The sequence below is a fragment of the Sapajus apella genome, unplaced genomic scaffold (assembly GCF_009761245.1).
Source record: "Sapajus apella isolate SASKATOON/1434 unplaced genomic scaffold, GSC_monkey_1.0 scaffold12, whole genome shotgun sequence".
NCBI classification, from domain to species: Eukaryota; Metazoa; Chordata; class Mammalia; order Primates; family Cebidae; genus Sapajus; species Sapajus apella.
In genome coordinates, this window is record NW_022436952.1 from 26578223 (window position 1) to 26586838 (window position 8616).

Below are 8616 nucleotides of genomic sequence, written 5' to 3' on the forward strand. Positions count from 1 at the left end.
AATATTTTCTCCCTGGATATTAGGAACAATATCACAGGGGAGGTTTACATCTGTGATATTTGTCAGCAATATTTCCCTCTCCCCATGGATATTAGAAAGAATATCATGGGGAAGGAGTATATTTCCTGTTATATTGGGAGTAATACCCTCTTTTGTCCGGGATATTAGAAATAACATCACAGAAGGGACGTACACCGGGCAGTAATATCATCCTTTCCTTCCCTGGATATTAGGAACAATATCACAGGGCGGGTGTACAGCCCCAGCCGCATTGGGAATAATGTCATCTCTCATCCCCTAGATATTAGGAACAAAGGGGGGTTGTGTGCTTTCTGTGATGTTTGGAGTAATATCCTCTCCATTTTTGGATATTAGAAACAATGTTACAGTGGTGGTGTACATTTCCTGCGATATTGAGGATATAATCATCCTCTCTTCCCCAGATATTAGGAACTATTTCACAGAAGCATTGTACACCGCCTGTGATACTGGAACAATATCACAGGGGCGTGTAAACTTAATGCAATATTGTGAGTAATAGTATCCTCTCCCACCTAAGCATTAGAAACAATATCACAAGGGGTGATACATCCCTTGTGATGTACATCCCTGGATATTAGGGCCGCTATCATGGTGGGGGGGGTGGCTGTACACCTTCTAGGATATTGGGAGTAATATCATCCTCTTTACCCCTGGATATTAAGAACGATATCAGAGGGAGATGGACACTGCTGCTTTATTGGGAGTAATATTCTTCCCTCCCCCCCCCATAACAGTATTATAGACCTGCAATATGAAGAGTAATATCCCCCATGCACCTTTAGCTGTTAGGAACAACATTAAAGACAGTGTGTACACCACCAGCGATACTGGGAGGAATATTATCCTCTACCCCCTGATACCAGGGAAAATAGCCCAGCATTGGTGTATAATTCATACAATATTGGGAGTAATATCCTCTCCCTCCCCATACTAGAAACAACAACACAGGGGGCTGTGATATTGGGAGCAATATAATCCTCTCCCTTCCTGGATATTAGGAAAAAAATTGCAGTGGGACATACACTTTCTGACACTGGAAGTCATATCATCCACTCTTCCTCTAGATATTAGAAACACTATCATAGTGGGGGTGTACATCCCCTGTGATATTAGGAGTAATATCCTCTCCGCCACCCTTGCCCTGGACATTAGGAACAATCACAAGGGTGGGGTTAACACCCCTGCGATATTAGGAGTAATATTATCATCTTCCCATGTGGATAATAGGAACCATATCACAGAATGGGTGTACACCCCCGACATACTGGAATTAGTATCGTTCTCTCCTGGATATTAGGAACAGTAAAACAGGAAGGTGTACACCCCCTGTGTCATTGGGTGTAATATTATCGTCTTCCCCCCTGGTTATTAGGAGCAGTTATCACAGAAAGGTGTACACCTTCTGCGATTTGGGGAGTAATATTGTCTTCTTCCCTCCTGGAAATTAGAAACGATGTCACAATGGGGTGGTATACACCCTGCGATATTGGGAGTAATATCAGCCTATCTCGCTCCGGCACAGTGGTTCACGCCTGTAATCCCAGCACTTTGGGAGGCCGAGGCAGGTGGATCATTCGAGGTTGGGAGTTTGAGACCAGCCTGACCAACATGGAGAAACCCTGTCTCTACAAAAATACAAAAAATTAACCAGGTGTGGTGGTGCATGCCTATAATCCCAGCTACTTAGGAGGGTGAGGTGGAAGAATTGCTTGAACACAGGAGGCAGCGGTTGCAGTGAACTGAGATCACACCACTGCTGTGCTCCAGCCTGGTGACAGAGCAAGATTCTGTCTCACAAAAAACGGGGAGGGGGGTGGGGGGTGGGATATTTATGAATAGTTTCCAAACTTTGGAAGGATCAAGAAGGGAGAGGAAAAACAAAAGCTTCCACTCACCTTTGCTCACAAAATTGTGGTTTACCAAATCAGTGTAAATTTTAGATGCCTTCTAAGAAATACATTTCTTAAATCTAGAAAACAAAAGAAGTAAAGGGCCGGGCATGGGGCTGACACCTGCAATCCCAGTACTTTGGGAGTCCCAGGCAGGGGGAGGGAGGGGCTGCGATCACCTGAAATCAGAAGTTTGCTACCAGCCTGACCAACATAGTGAAACCCATCTCTACTAAAAATATAAAAATTAGCTGGGCGTAGTGGCGCGTGCCTGCAGTCCCAGCTACTCGGGAGACTGAAGCAGGAGAATTGTTTGAACTCAGGAGGTGGAGGTTGCGGGGAGCCAAGGTTGCACCACTGCATTCCAGCCTGGGCCACAGAGTGAGACTGTCTCAAAAAAAAAAAAAGTAATAAATAAAAAATGTTTTAAATACAAGTTATAAAAACATTATCTTAATAGACTTTGTTTTGCTCGATCTTGCTTATCCGTTTTTTGAATCCTTAGGTTTCCTTAATAGAGTTCTAGAAATTAGCTTTCAGTTCATTTATTTTTATTTTTATTTTTGAGACTGCGTCTCACTCTGTCACCCAGGCTGGAGAGCAGTGGCACAATCTTGGCTCACTGCAGTCTCCACCTCCCAGGTTCAAGCTATTGTCATGCCTCAGCCTCCTGAGTAGCTGGAATTATAGACATCCACCACCACACCTGGCTAATTTTTGTATTTTTAGTAGACACGGGGTTTCACTGTGACGACCAGGCTGGTCTCAAACTCTTGACCACAAGTGATTCACCTGCCTTGGCCTCCCAAAATGCTGGGATTACAGGCGTGAGACACTGCACCCAGCCTATTGATTTTTAAAAATATATTTATTTGTAATGTATTCAGGGATAAGCGTGAGTTTCTCACATGCCTGCGTCACATAGTGGGGAAGCCTGGGTAGTACATTGATGTGAGTTATCAGAAACCTGTGTTCAAGAGGGCTCCTTAGAGTTTTTTCTGTAAAAGGCAAATGTGTGGGCAGGGCTCGGTGGCTCATGGCTGTAATCCCAGCACTTTGGGAGGCTGAGGCTGGTGGATCATGAGGTCAGGAGCTCAAGACCAGCCTGGCCAACATGTTGAAACCCCGTCTATACTGCCACCAATTAGCTGGGTGGGGTGGCAGGCACCTGTAGTCCCAGCTACTTTGGAGGCTGAGGCAGAAGAATTGCTTGAACCCAGGAGGCAGAGGTTGCGGTAGAGTAGGTGCCCAGCCTAGGTGACAGAGCAAGACTCTGTCTCAAAAAAAAAAAAAAAAAAGAAAATTTGGACTATTGCTGATTTCAAATATTTTTAGAGTAGAATTCAAAATGGTAACTGTGGATGATGGAAACAGTAGTTATGATGAGAATTGATGAAAGTTCCCAATTCACAAGAAAGTTTAATTTCTTATTTTCTTTGCAGCATTTTAAGACAGTAACTGGAATCATGACCGACAGCATCACATCAGGACCACCAGACCGTTTTTTTGTTTGTTTTTGAGTTGGAGTCTCGCTCTATTGCCCAGGCTGGAGTACAGTGGAGTGATCTCAGTTCACCAGAACCTCCTCCTCCTGGGTTCAAACAATTCTCCTGCATCAGCCTCCTGAGTAGCTGAGATTACAGGCGTGCACCACCTTGCCTGGATAATTTTTGTATTTTTAGTAGAGACAGGATTTTTCACCATGTTGGCCAGGCTGGTCTCGAACTCCTGACCTTGTGATCTGCCTGCCTCGGCTTCCCAAAGTGCTGGGATTATAGGCATGAGCCACCTCACCTGGCCAGAACACCAGACTTTTAGAAATTTCATAAAATCTTGAGAATGCATTAGTAACTGTGTTTTTTTTATTTTTTTATTTTTTTTGAGATGGAGTCTCGCTCTGTCACCCAGGCCGGAGTGCAGTGGCGCCATCTCCGCACACTGCAATCTCTGCTACCTGATTCAAGTAATTCTTCTGCCTCAGCCTTCCAGATAGCTGGGACTACAGGCATGTGTCAGCATGCCTGGCTAATTTTTGTATTTTTAGTAGAGACATGGTTTCACCATATTGGTCAGGTGGGTCTCAAACTCCTTCACCCCAGTTAATCCACCTGCCTCAGTCTCCCAAAGTGCTGGGATTATAGGCATGAGCGACCATGCCAAGCCATTAATAACATGTGTATACACGTATGACTTTGGCAAATATTTAGCATACCAATCAAAATTCAAATCATAACATTAAAATTGTATGTGTATATAATTTTTGGAACATGTATATCAACAATATACCCATAAATATAACTGAGATGAGATCTGTCACCTTGTCTGACGATGCCCTCCCATGCAGTATCACCACATTTGACAATGCCTGCCCATACAACCTGCCAAATAAATCTAGTCACTTAATATATCTCTACAAGATCAGACATACATTCTTTAGACTCCCCGAGGGACCCAACTGAAAAATCCCAAAGTTAATTTTAAACCAAGAATACTTGATTTAGGATTTTGATGCTAGCCAAACCCATCAAAGATACCAAGTTTGAAAACACTTGGTCAAAAGAGAATCACAGGCCACTTTTAAAAGAATATTCAGACCGGGCACGGTGGCTGACACCTGTAACCCCAGCACTTTAGGAGAACACGGTGGGCAGATCACAAGCTCAGGAGATCAAGACTATTTTGGCTAACATGGTGAAACCCTGTCTCTACTAAAAATACAAAAAATTAGCTGGGCATGGTGACACGTGCTTGTAGTCCCAGCTACTCAGGAGGCTGAGGCAGGAGAATCGCTTGAACTCAGGAGGTGGAAGTTTTATTGAGCCGAGATTGTGCCACTGTACTCCAGCCTGGGCGACAGAGCAAGACTCAGCCTCAAAAATAAATAAATATAAAGAATATTCATTTAACCAGAGACTTCAAAAGCAATACAGAAAGTTACGTGGATATAAAAACCTTAACCCTTTAGGCCAGGCGCAGTGGCCCACACCTGTAATCCCAGCACTTTAGGAGGCTGAGACAGATGGATCACCTGAGGTCAGGAGTTCGAGACCAGCCTGGCCAACATGGTGAAACCCCATCTCTACTAAAAATACAAAAACTAGCTGGGCATGGTGACGCATGCCTGTAATCCCAGCTACTAGGAAGGTTGAGACACGAGGATCGCTTGAATCTGGGAGGCAGAGGTTGCAGTGAGCCAAGATCATGCCACTGCACACAAACCTAGGCAACAGAGAGAGATTCAGTTTCAAAAACAAACAAACAAAACCCTTTAGCCCTTTTAAAGCTCAGTTGTGCTTAGTAATCAAAAAGAATACTTGAATTTAATCAAACACAGGACGAGTGTGTACAGGGTTATTTAGGCCATCCCTGGCCTAAATAACAACGTTTTAAAAAGCCACATTGTCCTACAGTACCCATTTCTCTTGTGTATTTAGGAAATTGAAGTTTTTTTCTAAAACATGCTGACATATGGGAAATAGGATGCAAAATGTGCACGAATGTTTTAGACACAGTGTGAGGTTTCCAAGAGATTTCGTGCTGGGGATGCTGCTTACTACAAGCTCCCAAAGCTCTGGGAGGACATAGTATTCATCCTCCCTCAGCGGAGGCTGTGAGGCGAGAAGCCCTGGGCTTTTAGCATAGAGTCTTTATTGTTTGGGCCCATGGCACAGAGAGATCCAGGGTCTCTGGCTTCCTGTGACCTTTGCCTTCCTTGCCAACAGAAAATGTGACCCTCCAAAGCAAGAAACTTGAGGGCATGGGTCACCCCAGCCCTGGCATCTGCCCAGAGCTTGAGAAGGAAGGAGCATTCTCCAGCTACCTCACAGGGCTGGCATAGGCGGTCACTGCTCTGTGGATCACCCAGCTGTGTCGGGCAACCTGAACCCCATCTGCAGGAATGCGAGGAGGAAAATACAAAAGTTTTTATGTGAGCCCTGAGAAGGCAGATGCAGCAGAAACCTCCAGGTGATAACTAGCCAGTCTGGGACCTGTGGTGGAGAGAGAGCATATTGACGATCATGTGTACTCACACTCTAGGGTCACCAGGTGGCACTATGGTCTCATCTGTGGCTCTGAAAAGGAAGATTTGGAAGGAGATTATCACAGCTAGTGTTTAAAAAGCCCCTACCATGTGCCAAATTATTCACCCCTGGAAACAACCTAAGGAGCTAGGGATTCTTATTATCTGTATTTTATAGCGAAGGAAACAAACATAAAGAGGTGAATTATCTTGCCCAGATCACTCAGTTAATAAGTGGTGGAAGCCGAATAGGACCTAAACAGTGTGGCTGTGGAGCCCACATGCATTGATTCCACAAGTGTTTATTGAGCACCTGCCATCTACAAGACCTTGTGTGATTAAATATGGTTATGATTAATAATATAAAAATGACAAATCACTGATACTTTTTAGAGTTAAGATTTTCTTTTTTGTTTATTTTGTAGGTTTCAGGCACAGAACTGTATATACAATAATAGTGAAATTGATCCCACAAGTTATGACAGAAATGATGATACATTTAAGTGAGTTGGATGTTTTAGAGGTATTATCTCATGAATCCTTGACAGAAACTGAATGAGGAATAAAATTTATTGTTCCCATTTCACACAGAAGGAAACTGAGGTGAAGGGGGTAAAGTAATTTTGCATGGCGTGAAGTAGAAATCCAAAGTACAGGAATTTAAACTTGGTTCTGACCTTTTCTGAGGCCTCCATGCTCTTGACCACTATAGACTCAAGCATCACCTTGTATTTCCACTCACTCAACAAACATTTTTTTAAAAATTGTCTAATAGGTTGGCACTCATGATGAGCTTCTGTGCCCATTCTGCAGGTGGTGAAGCCCTCTATTGTCCTGACCCCACAGTTCCTGTCCCATGACCAGGGCCAGCTCACCAAGGAGCTGCAGCAGCAGCATGTAAAGTCAGTGCCATCCCCCATGTGAGGACCTGAGGAAGGTGAGTGAGTGCAGACAGATGAGGCCTGGCACCCTTGAACAGTTCCTGGCTTAAGCTGCCCCATGTCTCACAGGGGGGCACGCTGGGGGAAGCGTAGGCAGTCACAGTACTGGCTTTTTCTTCCTTTTTCCTTCCATACCAGTGTCTTAGGGATGGGGCAGAGTAATTGACTTATTTGGATAAAAACTGCTATCTGTGTCAGAAACTCAAAAAGAATCACTGCTGGCATGTTAACCTAAAGAAAAACAACCAGAAAAGTGCCCAACGATACTTTAAAAGGTTATTTATTTATTTATTTATTTGAGACAGAGTCTTGCTCCCTTGCCCAGGCTGGAGTGCAATGGTGCAATCTTGGCTCACTGCAACCTCTGCCTCCTGAGTCCAAGCAATTCTTCTGCCTCAGCCTCCCGAGTAGCTGGAGGTATAAGCCTGTGACACCACACCTGGCTAATTTTTGTATTTTTAGTAGAGACAGCGTTTTGCCATGTTAGCCAAGCTGGTATTGAACTCCTGACCTCAGGCAATCCTCCTGTCTCATCCTCCAAAGGTCTGGGATTACAGGGATGAGCCACTGCACTTGGCCTAAAGGTTACTAATTATCCTGCAAAATTTAGGCTGGGTGTGGTGGCTCATGCCTGCAATCCCAGCACATTGGGAGGCAGAGGTGGGTGGATCACCTGAGGTTAGGAGTTCAAGCCCAGCCTGACCAGTATAGTGAAACCTCATCTCTACTAAAAATACAAAAATTTGCCAGGCATGGTGGTGCATGCCTGTAGTCCCAGCTAGTCAGGATGCAGAGACAGGAGAATTGCTTGGACCCAGGAGGTGGAGGTTGCAATCAGCTGAGATTGTGCCACTGCACTCCAACCTGGGCACAGAGTGAGACTCTGTCAACAAAACAAAACAAAACAAAACAAAACAAAAACATTTGAAAAGGAAACAAATCAGCAGCTTCTAAACTATTTTTTAACACGACTCATAATAAATAAATTCTATATTACGTATATATGTTCTATATTTCTGAATAAAAGACTTAAAGTCATATTTGCAACATGTAATACATATTTTTTATTCTACTTCATTTGTTTTGAATGCTGTTTGCAATTCACAAAAAGTCCAATAGTAATAATTAAATTTACTCATAAAATTGAGCATTATCTTGTCATTTAAAATGATAATCTGAAAAATGATCTTTTGTTTTTGAGCTAAAAATATTTTAATGATATACTATTTAAGAGAAAAACACTGGTTATAAAAGAATGCACATGGTTTATTATTTTTCGAGACAGTCTCATTTTGTCACTCAGACTGAAGTGCAGTGTTGCAATCTCAGCTCAATGCCACCTTTGTCTCCCTGGGTTCAAGCGATTCTCCTGCCTCAGCCTCCTGAGTACCTGGCATTACAGGTGCATACCACCACACCTGGCTAACTTTTGTATTTTTTTAGTAGAGACAGGATTTCACCATATTGGCCAGACTGATCTTGAACTCCTGACCTTGTGATCTGCCCATCATGGCCTCCCAAAGTGCTGGGATTGTAGGCGTGAGCCACTGTGCTTGGCCCATAGTTTTATTCTATCTGTTTAAAAATAAAGATTTAAAGAATACATATGCAAATAAGTTTACATTTCTCTTTTTGTAATACTTTGCTGCGTTGTCTGGGTATTGACAGTCAATATGCATTTTGAAGCTACGTGGCTAATGTTGAGTACTCACTGTGTATGCCA